At 31.4% G+C, this 17,279-nt stretch overlaps 1 protein-coding gene and 1 pseudogene across 1 annotated transcript in view; both read right to left on the reverse strand.

Moving 5' to 3' along the window:
- The window catches only part of LOC145291945 (uncharacterized), a 1,383,621-nt gene that overhangs the window by 43,811 nt on the left and 1,322,531 nt on the right, over positions 1-17,279 (reverse strand). The window lies entirely within an intron of this gene.
- Positions 14,703-14,807, reverse strand: LOC145292463 (U2 spliceosomal RNA; annotated as a pseudogene).

The following is a 17,279-nucleotide window of genomic DNA, read 5'->3' on the forward strand; positions in this document are numbered from 1 at the left end:
AATTTAAAAATTAAAAAAAAATTTTTTAATTCAAAAATCAAATTTTAATTAAATTAAAAATCAGTTTCATAAGAAGGAACAACAACAAAGTCAATTATCTGTACGATCGTTTCGGAAATCCGTGCTTTTTATTTGTGGTATACATGAAGTTATGTAGAACAATTATATATAGTTTTTTTGGTAAGCACGGTCTCCTCATCAGCAAATTTAGGAGGATTTTTATTGAATTTAAAAGACACCATAAATAAACCTAGGATTAAAAGTAAGGCAGATGAATCTTTTAGTTTTTCTTTTTTTGAAATCAGGAACTGTGTTTAAAGTAGTCATTCAATAAAATAAAAAGCTATAGCAAACATCTAAATGACTACTTTAAACACAGTTCCTGATTTCAAAAAAAGAAAAACTAAAAGATTCATCTGCCTTACTTTTAATGCTAGGTTTATTTATGGTGTCTTAAATTCAATAAAAATCCTCCTAAATTTGCTGATGAGGAGACCGTGCTTACCAAAAAAACTATATATAATTGTTCTACATAACTTCATGTATACCACAAATAAAAAGCACGGATTTCCGAAACGATCGTACAGATAATTGACTTTGTTGTTGTTCCTTCTTATGAAACTGATTTTTAATTTAATTAAAATTTGATTTTTAAATTTTTAAATTCAAAATCACTTTACTTTATATATATATATATACATATATATATATATATATATATATATATATATATATATGACTACTTGTATTTACTCACATAAATTAATATACGAAAGTATAAATTTATGCGTAAACTTTAAGTATTTACTTCGACAGTGCTCAATACATACGTTTCATCCACGCTAGGATTTATAAGCCTGATGAATCCTAGTATGGATGAAACGCGGAATATTCTGTGTAGCTTAATTGCCATATATATTTTATAACTTACTATATATATATATGTATTGATTTTATATATGTGTGTGTGCGTTGGGTCCGTAAAAGATCAAGTAATTAGAGTAATTTATGCATTAAATCGTGTACATAAACTTATGTGTCTTTGTTTCTCTTCCCTACAACTCCTCTTTAACAACACCAAGATGGCAGGAAGGTTTTGCGTTCTTCAGTTTAGCCAAAAGAAAATCTCAAATCATCAAAAGTTAAATACATCTATAAAATTATAAAACTCTGTGACGCTTGCTTGCATCTTGTCTTCGACAATCGGACGATTCCATTGTTTAAAAAAAAGGGATTACTGGTGAATATATATATATATATATATATACTAGCAGGGGTGCCCGGCGTTGCTCGGGTGTTTGGAGGTGTATGCTGTGCAAAAAAAGCAAAAAAACAAAAAAATGGTTAATTTTTGAAAACTTTGACCCCTATTATGACCCCTTAAAATTTATAGTTTCGGGCTCAAATCACTTTATTAAGTTAGATCCAGGTTCAAGGAACTTATATCTAAAATTTCAAGTGTCTAGACCCAAAATTGTCGGAGGAGTTTGGTAGAGTTCTTAAAGGTCAAATCATTGAAATTTGACCCCTTAACAGCCAAATTTCTGGCTGACACCCGTCACATCGATTTTCCCAAATCTCAGTACCCGGTATTTCAAATTTCGAGTCTATAGACTAAAAATTGACAGAGTTATTGCGTAGGGAAATGTAGAAAAACAGACAGACACACAGACAGACAGACAGACAGACACGTTCACTTTTATAGATATATAGATAGATATGAAGGTGGTGAGTTGTTGTATGTTTTGGTTTTGATTCTAGCTAATGGCACCCAAATCATATATATATGTATTTAATTTTGAGATAGTAAATCTTTTATTCGGGCTAAAAATACAATGTCTGTTCAACATGAACAAAAACTTAGGCACAAGGCCAACTCAAAAGGGGGAAAATGGGGGTCGTTAGTTATCCTCGTCACTCCAGAACTAAACAAAAGTTTCTCTTAGCTAATATCTTCTTTCACCATAATACCGCATTCACTCTTTCGTATTGGGGGGGGGCGTCTTACTTAGAACCCAATTGTTTAAAACTTTTTCTTTTTTTTTATGTGTAAAAACAAAAAAGATAAAAACAATGATACAATAATTCATTTGTGTCTAGGGCAGGAGAAGAAAAAATACAAAAGTGGTAGGACCCTCCCAGCCCTTTCTAGTTGATAGACCGCCCATTTCATTTCGGTTTGTAAAGGAACCTGAGATCTTGCGAGACATTCTCTAAATGGGGATGCCCTCTAGATTGGACGAAATGGAGAAAAGAAAAATTGGTGGGTTGTGTGGGAGGGGGGTAGTGACTGATTTTTTTCTCTCCAAAATGGGTGAAATTTAGAGGGAGGGGGAGAAGAAATTTTGATCTTACTACTATATATTAGGTTTAATATAATAATTCGATAGAGAATTGTCTCTATAATAATAAATACGTAATCTGCATTAATTAAAATATCAAAATTAAGCACATCTTACGACCGGGCAACGCCGGCCGGCCGGCCGGCCTGCTAGTAATGAATAAAATTTCATTTCAAAAATTAAAAGATAAAACATGTTGAAACAATGTAGTGTGCTTCTTCGCCCACTTTGGCAAGCGTGTTATTATTTGTCTTCTTTTGTAGACATAATGTACTTACATGAAGTGAGTCTAAAGACGGCGGGGTGGGGGGTGGGGCTTAAACACTTTGGCATATATCCAGCTAAAAGTACAGTTCTCTTGGTACTTGCGGAACAGCCGCAAGCAGCTGGAATCAACAGTACTCCTACTCCCACTACCTTCATTAGTGTAGTTGTATTGTTACGGAAGAGCTACCGACTGCGGCAGAGTGTAGATTTAACAATGGCGTCTACGGTCAGTTTTCAAAGCTGGCCAAATGACAGAACATTGTATGTCTATTTAACTTGCTCGTTAAATACCGAGTATTGGCAACAAAGAAACAAACATAGCGCAGATTTATTAAATAAAAAGTTCTTTATTTACTCTATTTCTACCTATATTAAGTATAGTTCTTGCATATTGATTATATATAATAAATACGCAAGAACTATATATATATACATACATATATATATATATATATATATAATATGCAAGAACTATATATATGTATATATATATATGCAAGAACTATATAATATGCAAAAACTATATATATGTGTGTGTGTGTATATATATATATATATATGTATATATATATAATATGCAAGAACTATATATATGTATAAAATAAAAAATTACAATTAAATTTACCAAAATGATCCAAGATGGTAAAACTAAATTATATTATAAATATTAAAGAATTAATATTTATAAATTAATCTCAACCAGATGTAAAAGCTCGATAAAACCAAATAGGAGATAGAGCTTATAATAAGATAAAACAGTTAATAAAACATGTTAAAAAACACTTTGAAATAGAGTTAAAAACATATTATGTCTCGGCAGCCGTGTGAAAAGCATATCTTATTTTTCTTTTATTAATATTATTGGAATTTCCCCCTTTTCCTTAGACATATTTGTGAATTATTCCAATGGATTTCGGCTTTTTGGATTATTTTGGACCATCTTCAAATTACGTGATTTCCTTGTATTTTACAAATGGAAATTCAATTAACTTTCTTGGGGTTATATTTTTGGATTTGCTTCACTTTTTGTTATCAAGTAAGACAAGTAAGATCTTTGACTTACTTGTAGTTTCGTCAAATACTTTTGTATGCAAAATCCGATCCCGCATTTTGCTAATTCCTACCCTCTGATGAGAAGGAAAGTATTACTTCGAAACTCGGAGGTAACGGACTATTCACTTATCAAGTGTTTCCTTTTCAGATTAAATATTTTTTTAACTCTTTTTCAAAGTGTTTTTTATAATGTTTTATTAATTGTTTGCTCTTTATATATATATATATATATATATATATATATGTAAGACCTATATATATAATATGCAAGAACTATATATATATATATATAATATGCAAGAATTATGCATATATATATATGAAAGAACTATACATATATATATAATATGCAAGAACTATATATATATATATATATAATAGGCAAGAACTATATATATATATATGCAAGAACTATATATATAATATGCTAGAACTATATATATAATATGCAAGAACTATATATATATAATATGCAAGAACTATATATATATAATATGCAAGAACTATATATATATATATAATATGCAAGAACTATATATATATATAATATGCAAGAACTATATATATATATATATATAATATGCAAGAACTATATATATATATATAATATGCAAGAACTATATATATATATATATATAATATGCAAGAACTATATATATATATATATATATATAATATGCAAGAACTATATATATATATATATATATATAATATGCAAGAACTATATATATATATATAATATGCAAGAACTATATATATATATAATATGCAAGAACTATATATATATATAATATGCAAGAACTATATATATATATATATATATAATATGCAAGAACTATATATATATATATATAATATGCAAGAACTATATATATATATATATAATATGCAAGAACTATATATATAATATGCAAGAACTATATATATATATATATAATATGCAAGTACTATATATATATATATATATAATATGCAAGAACTATATATATATATATATAATATGCAAGAACTATATATATATATATATAATATGCAAGAACTATATATATATATATATATATATATAATATGCAAGAACTATATATATATATATATATAATATGCAAGAACTATATATATATATATATATAATATGCAAGAACTATATATATATATATAATATGCAAGAACTATATATATATATATAATATGCAAGAACTATATATATATATATATATATAATATGCAAGAACTATATATATATATGCAAGAACTATATATATATATATATATATATATATATATAATATGCAAGAACTATATATATATATATATATAATATGCAAGAACTATATGTATATAATATGCAAGAACTATATATATATAATATGCAAGAACTATATATATATATATATATATATAATATGCAAGAACTATATATATATATATACATATAATATGCAAGAACTATATATATATATATACATATAATATGCAAGAACTATATATATATATATATATATATATATATATATATAATATGCAAGAACTGTATATATATATAATATGCAAGAACTATATATATATATATATATATATATATATATATATATATATATATAATATGCAAGAACTATATATGAAGGAGTGGTGCCACCAACAATTTTTTATTTTTTATATATTTTCTTCAATTATTGAAATAAGTTTAACGCATTTCGGGCGATTTTTTTTAATGTCCTCATCAGAAATTTTGCGGCAAAAGATAGGTTTGGAGAAGCCATTCCGAGAATTAATGTTCATCTCCCGGAGTCTAACGTGTCTTTAAACTGTCATTTCTTCAATTTCTAGCGTTCACAAAAAGAACTCGTCTGATTACAACCACTACCAATAATTTCACCATTCTCTATTTCTTCATGAATCCAAACACAAATTTCATGAACAATCTTCTGTACTGTAACTGCTCCCCTTTGAAACTGTTCTGCTGGCCTGCTTTCCACCTAACTAGAAGATGGCCGTATTCAAGTCCAATGTAAACAAGTTCTTGTTGAGTAGACTCCTTATTTTTATTCAATTTTAACCCCAAACAAGTCACAGTGCCACTTGGAAGTAGGGGATTACTATCGGGGACATAAGTTGCAGGAGTATTATGAAGGGTGATGAGTAGCAAGATGTCGTTTCATATTGCACTTAAACTTCTGCATGTCAGTACAGTTGGGAAAGCAGAATCCCGAAAGGGAGTTCCAAAATCTAGTAGTTCTGAGGAAGAAACTATTGGATTAAAAGGCCTTCTTACACCTAGGGATCTCTACTGTGAAGGGGTGGGATTTAGCTGCTTGTCGGGTTTGTCGAGGGTATTCATGTCTAGGGGGTACTTGTAGTTCGTCAGAGCATTCACCATTGAAGTACTTGTAGAACAGGCAGAGGGATGCAACATTTCGTCGATGGGACAGAGGCTGAAGCCTAGATGATAGTTCAGGATCTATTAGGTTGGCAACTCTCTTTTGGACCCCGTCCAGGAGTGAGAGACAAGCAGCAGATGCACCAGCCCAAATGTGACAACAGTACTCCATACATGGGCGAATGGTGGCCTTATAGAGGAACAGGATACTTTCAGGCATAAGTTGTTTTCTAGCGTGGTAGAGAGAGCCCACCTTCCTCGCAGCAGCCTTGGCAATGCTCTCAATGTATCTATTCCAGTTCATGTTCCCTGTAAATGTTAGGCCGAGGAGGTTAAAGGAAGTACTTTCTGGTAATGTGTTCTTGGCCATTGCTATTGGTGGTAGAGAAGGTTTCTTGTAATTATTGAAGGAAACAAGTTTAGTCTTGGCAGCATTGAATGTGACCGTCCATTTTTGTCTCCACTACAGATTTGAAGTCATTCTCTAGTGTAGTCTAGCTAAACTAGTCTAGCTTAAATAATTAAATTCTATTCAACTTCAACCAACAACAATCACTATGCTGCAGTCACAGTGACCACCGTACACGCATTAACCCTTATCCTCAAATGAGCTTTGAGCCTTGATAAGTGGTGATTCCCTTGTAAAAAAGAGAAAAAAGTGGAAACAAGCAATCCAGCTTATGTTCTGGATCTTCTGATAATCCCTAAGAGCGAAAAATGTTGGTAATAGTCTATTAAATTTAAGTACACACACGCACATATATATGTATCATTTTTAAACGTATTCAAGAGTATTACTAATGAATTTAACGTGGTTATCAAAAGTGGTCAATAAAAAGAAAAACAAGATATATTTTTATAAATATAAACAAATTTACGTGGTTGCGACGCTGGACATGCTAATGTTTCGAACAAACGATCAGTTAAAACCAGAAGCCCTCGTCAGGCGACTTAAAAAATTATTGCTTTCCACAGAAGAAAAATAAAAATAAAAGAAAGCAACCATTTATTAAAGTCGCCTGATGAGGACTTCTGGTTTTAAGCGACCAGTTGTCCAAAATATTAGCATGTCAAGTATCGCGACCATCTAAATAAATAAACAAGTAAAGCATACATGCCCTCCTCCCGTGAGTGCACAGTTAATGAGGCATAAAAAAAATGACTGTTAAGCATTGTCCCCCACCATTTAGCCCCAAAAGTCCCCAGGGGACGTCAAATCCTGGTTAAAATGAACAAACATTGATTTTGGCCTTAACATATGTAAATTTGAGTTCTGCACCATGCAAAAAAAGAAATGACATCATTTGCGCCCCCCCCCCCATTTTGCCCAAAAGTCCACAAGGCCTTAACATATTTAAATTTGAGTTCAGCACCATGAAAAACTGCTAAATAGACATACACAAAAAATTTCGAAAATATGGTAAAATAATTCCAAATAAGAAGTGTTTATATCAGCCCTAAAAGAGCCCCTGGGGCACACCCAAGAGTTATCGCGAAGTATAGACAAGCAAAATTATATAGAAATCAGTTAGTTACAACTTTTCAGAAAGTTTTATAAAAATTCCAAGGCATCAATTTTTTTTTTAGTCATTTAAACCCGAAAGCCACTCCTAGAGGGTCAACCAGAGTTTTCCTGGAAAATCTGTTGGGTTACTTTTTTATGCATATCATGTTTAATGTTTGTGCAAAATTTAAAAAAAATTCCAAGGTGTAGTCATTGAGAAACATTCAGACAGGTGAACGGACAAGGGTGAATTTACAGGTCCAACCTCCTTTTGTCGAGGGACAAATATATATAAATATATATATATATATATATAGTAATTTATAAAATATATATGGCGATTAAGCTATACTGAATATTCTGCGTTTCATCCAACTATAGGATTCGTCAGGCTTAACTCTTGGGTGTGCCCCAGGGGCTCTTTTAGGGCTGATATAAGCCTGACGAATCCTATAGTTGGATGAAACGCAGAATATTCAGTGTAGCTTAATCGCCATATATATTTTATAAATTACTAACTAGCTCTACCTACATATTGAGCACTTTTGAAGTAAATACTTAAAGTTTACGCATAAATCTATACTTTCGTATATTAATTTTATGTGAGTAAATTAAGTAGTTATATACATTATATATATATATATATATATATATATATATATATATTCTTAGTGTAAATACAAAAGCTCCAATATACACAGTCTCAAAAAATGGCCAGCATCTAGAGCTTCATAAGCCTACGAGTCGGTAATTGGTTAACCTCTATTGCAGAGCCAAGTCTACATGCAAGGGCACAAAAATGAAGCATCCCCTATTTTGCAAAATTCTCAAGATGGTTGCTATCAGTTTTCGACAACTGTCTTTGTGCAAACAAAAAAAAGTACACCCAAAGCTTAGAGATTATGGAGGTATGTTTAGTATATGCATATATATTAATCTGGAAATAATTTTTTTTTTTTTTTTAATTATAGTTCACATTTTATTTATACAAATTCTTTAATTTATGAAGCTCAATGTAATTATAGAACATATAACAAATAAATGACAGAGACATATATTCCAAATTTCAAGATTTTGCCAAGTTGCAATTACCTTTCAGGTCGTAATAGAAAAAAAAAATGAAAGGTATTTGCAACTTCTCTCCCAATTTTTGAATTTTACAATCCTATCCAAATGCATTTATTTTCTTTTAATGAATTGATTGTTGCTTTTTCTTCTGATCAGTTAAGGGCAGAATATATTCATTGATTAACATAATAAAATGGATGATTGCGCGCTACGAAACAGGTGCTGTAAAAAATTTTTCATGCCAATAGGAATAAATTGTAAGATGGACAACATCTCTAAATTTAGAATATAAGCCTCTGTCTTATATATATATATATATATATATATATATATATATATATATATATATAAGTATAGTAATATATACTTCTAAACAAAATTAACATGTACATCTAGACGATATAAGGTTTAATATTTCCAAAATTCATACAAGGACTGTCTGTGGCGCAGCGGATAAAGACATTGATTAGCAACCATAAAAAATAGAAGAATAAGAATAGCAGTCTGTATAATTCAAGTAGCTCAAAATAATTCGCATTATTTGAATTTTTCAGACTGCAGTTCGCATCTTGAATGTCATTTTCACAACGTTTCAGCTGATGTAACCTCCGAAATATAACCGAAAACTTATACACATAAACAGCAAATACATTTTAACTACTTATCTGAAAAATGGAAGAAACTTCAAAGAATGAAAAATATAATCATAGTTTATTCGACAATCTTTCCATTCTATGGAATATTGTTTTTGAAATTATTTTTTTATTTTGTTCTCATTTAACTTCGGTCAGCAATCAGCGTATGTAGATATGTGTCCACCAGTGATGGTGTGTTTACACAGATGAAAGTCATTGGTTGTATATGTGTGTGTCTGTGTGAACAAATGAAGGCATAAATAGTCTATCTGAATACTAAGTACAAAATGAATGCTAACCACTTAAATATGCACAAAATGAATGCTACTGTTGTACATATGTACAAAATGAAAGCTGACTTTTTAAATGTGTACAAAATGAAAGCTGACTTTTTAAATGTGTACAAAATGAAAGCTGACTTTTTAAATGTGTACAAAATGAAAGCTAACTTTTAAATGTGTACAAAATGAAAGCTAACTTTTAAATATGTACAAAATGAATGCTGACTCTTTAAATATGTATAAAATGAATGCTAACTCTTTAAATATGCACAAAATGAATGCCAACCCTTCATATGTATTATATGAATGCCAACCCTTCAAATATGTACAAAATGAATGCTACCCATGTAAATATGTACAAAATGAATGCTAATCATTTAAATATGTACAAAATGAATGCTAATCATTTAAATATGTACAAAATGAATGCTAATCATTTAAATATGTACAAAATGAATGCTAATCATTTAAATATGTACAAAATGAATGCTAACCATTTAAATATTTATAAAATTCCATGATATGTATCTACATGGAAGCCATTTAAAAAATGGGTGTATGCATAAAGATTTCTTTGAATTTGCACGTTTGATGAATCCTCTAGTATGTATTTCACTTACCTCATCTTAGGAAAGGTAGACACGAGGTCAGATGTTGGTTTGATGAAAGTGTTTCTGTGAAACAAACTGGATTCGAACTTTGCACACCCAGGTTTGCAGTCAGTGTCATAATTAGTCACCCTAACACCCCACGTGTATTTATCAGTTATAACTAGTGACGGGACGATTCAGATATTTTTTTTTTTCAAATTCTGATAAAATTACTCATTCTGGTCTAAACACCAAAATCCGATGCAATCAGCAATTCCGATTTCGTTCTCTTTTAAACCTTTAAATATTTGGTTTTTAAATCTTTGAATATTTAGCTATAGAGATGCTTTAAGTTTTTTGATTAGCATTCAGATTAATGAAACGACTGCATATTGCGTTTTGCTTTATTTTGAACTATTTTGTTTTACTTTAAATAAAGGTAGCGTAAAACTTTTCGAGTTAGAATGCAAAACAAAATGGTGGTTTCATTAGAGCCGTAGTAGAGTCTCGATAATCGCCCAAATATTAAACATTAAACAAAATGCTGATAGAAACACACCCAATAAATGTCACCAATCCTGCAAAAGTTCTACTAGTAAAACCCCATGTAATACGTGCATATATTTTTGGAAACATAAAAATTGGGGGGGGGGGATGATCTAAAGACTTTAGTCTTACTCGTAGATTTAAAATCAACAAGTCGAGCATGTGGGGTTCCCCTCCACGAGTGAAAAATTTGCTTTTACCATGACTAAAATTGCAAGGTTTGGTTATTGAGGAAAGTGTGAGTAAACTAGTGGGGTGGGGGTGGGAGGAACCAAAGTTATCCCGGAAAATCCATTCTGACAAAAATTAACTTTCCCCATTACTAATGTTTGTACAAAATTTTTTTTTTTTTTTTTAAATTTAAGGCATGGTTATTTAAAAAAGTGCAAAACACGAGTGGATGAAGGGGAATGAATTCTTTATTGGGGGACCAATAAGTAATAATCATTTTACTATTGGTACCAGCAATTGTTAATTAAGTTTACAAAAAAAAAAAAAAACCCAGAAAACAATGAAAAAGAATCGTTTTGGGCATCGGAAAATACTGATTTCTTAAAGCAATCCGATTTTTCCGATTCCTACTATGATTCTGATTAATCGTCCCAACACTATTTATAATCCCTTAAATGCAAATGAACACCATATTATGTAGTGTCTGTTCCTAAATGATAGTCTGTGTGATTGCGTGAATAAAAGTAAAAAACCTGCGTATATATGTGTTCAAATGATAAACCATGAATGTGTATATTTCTGCGTTTGTGCATTTCTTGATGTGACTGCGTGCGTGACACTATTTTTACTTGCAGAGACATGCACAAATACTGCGACATACACATGTTTCGATGTGTATTAAAAGGTTCCAGACTTTTTTTGTCAAGTCATTTAAAATTGTCGAAGATTCTTGAAAATTCTATGTTATTGCTTATGAAATGATTGACCAATTCTTAAGATTCCAAATTTAAATGAACAAATACTGCAAACCTTTTGATACAAAAATTAAGATCTCTTCAGACGAAAATATTTGTCCTTTCTTTTAGATGTTCATATTCAGACTGGCAGCATAGTTTCAGTATCTTTGTACTGAATAGATTGTTGTTTTTTTTTTTTTACGTATTATTGAAAATTAACACATTATTTAAATTAAGAAAAAAAAATTTCAAATATCCAAAAAGAAAAGAAAACAATAGGTTTTACTTTAACAGTCAATCAATAATTTATATATCACTTAAAATTTAACCAAATTAAAAAAATATTTGGTTGATTACAAATTCCTTTCATACTTTCGACAAAAGAAAGCAAGACCTTTTTTCAACAACAAAAATGAGTAATTAATAAAACATCCAGAATTTAATATGAATAATAAAAAAAAACTAAAAAAAAACACTGGAAAAAATGAAACTGAAAAGTCATGAAGGAGCGTTCCATATTTACTGTATAGTCAGTATATGCTGAAAGGTCATATAAAAGGAGAAGAAAACGAAAGAGTAAAATGACCAGAACTTGAAAAAGTATGCAAAGAAAGGAGAATGGAATTGCATGTGTTTTATGGGAGAGATTATTTTTTTTACACAGAGTGAATATGCATCCACTCTTTCTAAGTAAGACTGATTTGTGAGAGTCAGTATAGTAGAAGCTAATGTAGGAAATAAAGAAACCTAATGAAAGTGATGGCTACTTTCTGGAAACAATCATCAGTTATCAGCAGGAGTTGCTATATTAGAATTACTATTTATAGTTCTATAATGTCTGGTTTGAGAGGAGAAAATCAACTTTACGATATGTATAGAAGGTATATATATATATATATATATATATATATATATATATATTAAGTAATGTGATTTATAATTTAAAATTTAAAAATTTAAAAATTTTTTAAAAATTTAAAAATCAAATTTTAATTAAATTAAAAATCAGTTTCATAAGAAGGAACAACAACAATGTCAATTTTATATATATATATATATATATATATATATATATATAAAATGGACATTTTATACTTAGATAAACTCATAGGATGAAAAACACATTTTTACTTATATAGACAAGCACAAATGCTGTGACACGGACACAACGATGATTCAATCTATAATTATAAAAAAATAGAATCTGCAGACGAACATATTTGTCTTTGCTTTTTAACGTTCAAGTCTCTATATATGTTTGTGCGTATGTACTAGTCAACATATTAGGTGTGCATCGCACATGAATAATAACAAGGTTTTCATTTAGATAGCTTAATAGGGCGATACTACAGTTATAAATATTTTTTCTACAGTTATTATATTTTTTTTTAAATACCGCGTTAAAAGAAATAGACACACAAGTATTTACTCATTTTCAAAATGTTAGTCTTTTCTTAGTAATACCTTGTGTAAAATTGTTTTATCAATCAGTGCTGGTATTATAATTTGCACAATAACGCACACACACACACACATATATATATATATATATATATACATACAGGGTGACCCACCCCGCCCCCCCAAAAAAACAGAGGACATTCAATTGTTTTTCTGAGCATTTTACAGTCAACGGAGAAAAAAAGGCCAAAGACCCTAGTGTTTTGATGTGATGTTTTGAATATAATAAACTAGTTATGACCAAAGTTTCATTTTATTCGGACAAAACACTAAGAAACAGGGCCTGATTAGAGTTGGGGCCCGCTTTTTCGGGGTCACCCTGTATATATATATATATATATATATATATATATATACACACACAGGTTAATTATTACTATATACAGGTTAATTATTACTATTTACAGGATAATTATAATTATTACTATATACAGGTTAATTATTATTTCCGGGGTCACCCTGTATATATATATATATATACACACGTTAATTATTACTTTCAATTATAATTTGATACAGTAAAAGCTCGGGATAAAGCATTAAAAATTAGTAACAAAATACAACAGACGTGTATATAATCAAATAACATAATAAACAACACCGTAAGGTGGGGCTAATAACCAGGGACCGGAAAAACATTGTATTCCACATCATAACCGGAAGAATGTCTCTCTGAGCCACCATATCCCGGGGTTCTAATATATATATATTCGGTGTAAATCCTCTCTTATTTTAGTGTCTACTACAATTATTAAATGCAATCTGAACGATTAAATAGGATTTTGTTTGTGGTCGAAGTTTAGTATAGACTATTGCAATAGAAAAATCTCACAATTTTCCCCTAAAAAAAACAACAAAAAAATGATACCAAATATATATTAATAAATAAACAATATTTTTCTGTTAATCTGGGTAATCCTGTTTTTTAAACATCATTTTTAACCATTTTAATCAGACACCTGCATAAAAACAACTCAAAATTACTAATTTATTAATTTATTTTACTGCAGACTATTCCAATTAGAATAATACGTAGCAACATTACTAATCTAGTTAATAGCGGTTCAGTTGAATGTGCTCACTCTGTCATAGTGACCACATATAAAGTCGAATATTTCAACCGGCGGAGTGCAAAAATTTTCCCCAAATTTTAAAAAGATCCTCACATCATATGAATTAACATTTGTTTCCCTGATAATTTTATAGTCAGCATTTTTTTCTAGAAAGACATCGACTACTTATGGGAGACACTAGGAGAAGGTTGACAACGAATTGAGTTAAAGTGATTTTTGTGGAACGAACTGGATTCGAACTTGGGGCACCCAGGTCGCCAGTCCATGTCGTTAATCACTAGACCACTGTCACCTCCTACTCATCAAACAAGGCCGATAGCCATTAGTCACATACTCTCGTGTAATGAATGAATGTGTGAATGTAGGATTGACATGAAATTCTTAAAGATAAACTAAAATGAACGAAAAATGGGCCGAAATGACTTAAATAAAAAGTAAATGACTTAGAATGATTTTAATGAACTTAAGGATGAATTGAATGCTTAAAAAATAACTGGAAACTTTCAAAAACAACTTGAATGATCTGGAGAATGACTTGAGTGGCTTTGAGACTGACTAGTTGTAAAGTGGGTGATCATTTTACATTAAATTAATACAGAAAAGTGATCCCCCACTTTATATTACAAAGTTACAAACATAACTACAGCATATAGTAAGAACAGATACTACACTTTGATCTTGGCCAAAAGGCCAAGAAAAACTGTCTTTATTTGCTCCCCCACCGAACAAATTAGGCACAAGGCTGATTTTTAATGTGAGGAGTGAAGGGGAAATGGGGACCAACTCCTCGGGGAGTAGGGGAGCTGGATAGTGACAATTGGTATGAAGGGTTGCCCCTACATTGACCAAGGAGTATTTATTTGCTTCCTCACTGAGCAAATAAGGCACAAGGCCGTTTTTTAATGTGGAGAGAGAGGGAGGGGGAGGGAAAAGGGGACCAGCTCCCGATGGGTGGGAAATGGGAGCTGGATAGTGACAATTGGTATGAAGGGTTGCCCCTACATTGACCAAGGTCTTATATGTGAGGCTGCTCCCACATATGGTCTTTGTTCGCAGTATCTGCCAGAACAGATGGTATTTATTTGCTCCCCCACTGAGCAAATTATGCACAAAGCCGATTTTTAATGTGAGGAATGAAGGGGAAATGGGGACCAACTCCCCGGGGAGTAGGGGAGCTGGATAGTGACAATTGGTATGAAGGGTTGCCCCTACATTGACCAAGTCTTATATGTGAGGTTTCCCCCACATAGGGTCTTTGCTTGCAGTATCTGCCGGAACAGATACTACACTTTGATCTTTATATTTAATTTATTTCGTTTAAAGAAAAATTACAATTAAAAAAAATTCCAATATAAAATTAAAACATTTTAAAAAGTAAAATCTCCAAAAGACAAAACAAATTTAGGCACAAGGCCCCATAAGATCTGGGGAGGGGAGTGTTACAGGGTCTTTGTAACTCAAGTAAGAATGGAGTCTTTGGCGACTTTACTCTTGACTGGCAACATTTACCACAATACCTCATTCACTCTGTGGAATCTAAGGCTAACTAATGAAAACCCCAGCGTTTTTGCAAAAAAGATATATATACAATTTCTGTATGTGTGTGTGTGTGTGCATTTTTTTTTTTTATTATTATAAAAATGTGTGTGGGTGTGTGTGAAAAAAGTTTAATTCATTGGAAAATAAAAAGTTCTTGAATTTGGAAGAAAAACAATTCGTGTTGGGGAGTGAGAAATCTAGAAGAAATATACTAAAAAAATAAAAATTCCTAGTGCATTGTTAGTAAGGTCCCTCCCTGAGCTAATCTAGAAAGTTAGATCACCTACTGTTTTCCGGGGCACCGAAAAAAAGCGGGGAGATCCCTAATGGGGATTGGGAAGAATTCATATCGGGTGTAGGGAGTAAAATAAATAGATTGTTAAAAACAAAAAGGGGGGGGATACTTGGCCAAAAGGCCAAAAAAAAGCTTAAAAAGCTAAGAACAGCATCTATTAAGAACAGACCTTTGATCTTAAGCAAAAAGGCCAAGCACAAAAGTGTTACGGACAGACCGACGGACCGATAGAGTGACTTATAGAGTCACTTGCACGCGATTAAAAAAGACGATACTAGTTTATTGAAGTGGACAGTTTTTCAGGTTTCGGTATTTCTGTGGTTAGATCGTATTGCGCACTGACATGAAATATTTTCCAGTGAATCCTTTTTTTCTTACATCATTAAGTTAATTTTAATCCCTACTGTGATCACACATCATGTCACAGCCTTTCGCGTTTTCATTTTCTTTCTATCTTCCTTTCTCGGTATATCTTAGATAATCCAGCGCCAATGGAGTAAATGTAAACGTAATAAATTCCAGCCACGAGGTGCCTTCAATAAGCTTCCAAATTGTGTTCATATGAAAACTTTTATTAATAATACACACATGAAACTCTGCTCCCCTTTGAAGTAATCTCCTCCGGCTGCAATGCACTTGTACCATTCCAACAACTTCTGGAAGGCCCCATGGAATTTCTCTTGTATGAACATGTAATTAACCCTCGTTACAGTCTCTTTCATCTCCTCAATTGTCTCATAACGACAGCCTCTAAGGTTTTCCTAGAACTAAGGGAACTGTCTTGATGCCCTTCTTAGTCTTTTTTTTTACACAGTGCTCACCACTTATCAAGGCCCGGAAACCACTCAACCTATAGCAAGGATGGAGTTATGAACCATAGCTTTGGGACAAACTTTAGATAAACAAACCTTCCACATCTTTAGTTCCTCAATTGTGTCCCAATTGACATCAAACTGTGCACTTATTTTCCTTATCCACGAAATTCTTTATTTGGCCAATCAACTCTTGTGTCCTAACTTCCTTACTCCTCCCACAGCATCATCATCCCTCACAAACTTTCTTACTTCCTTAAATCTCTTATGTCACTGCTGGATTCATGGAAGATGGTTTAAAAGTTGTGGACTACACCTTTAGTACAAACTTTGCACAAACCTTCTGCATCTTTAGTTCCTCATCAATAATTGTGTGTACAGTTCCCACACTGACATCAAACTGTGAACTTATTGTCTCTAAAGGCACAGGAGTGTCCTTATTCATGAAATTCTTTATTTGGCCAATCAACTCTGGTGTTCTGACTTCCTTACTCCTCCCATACTATCATCATCTCTTACAGACTCGTG

The sequence above is a fragment of the Euprymna scolopes genome, chromosome 13 (assembly GCF_053919585.1).
Source record: "Euprymna scolopes isolate OS-2025 chromosome 13, ASM5391958v1, whole genome shotgun sequence".
NCBI lineage: Eukaryota > Metazoa > Mollusca > Cephalopoda > Sepiida > Sepiolidae > Euprymna > Euprymna scolopes.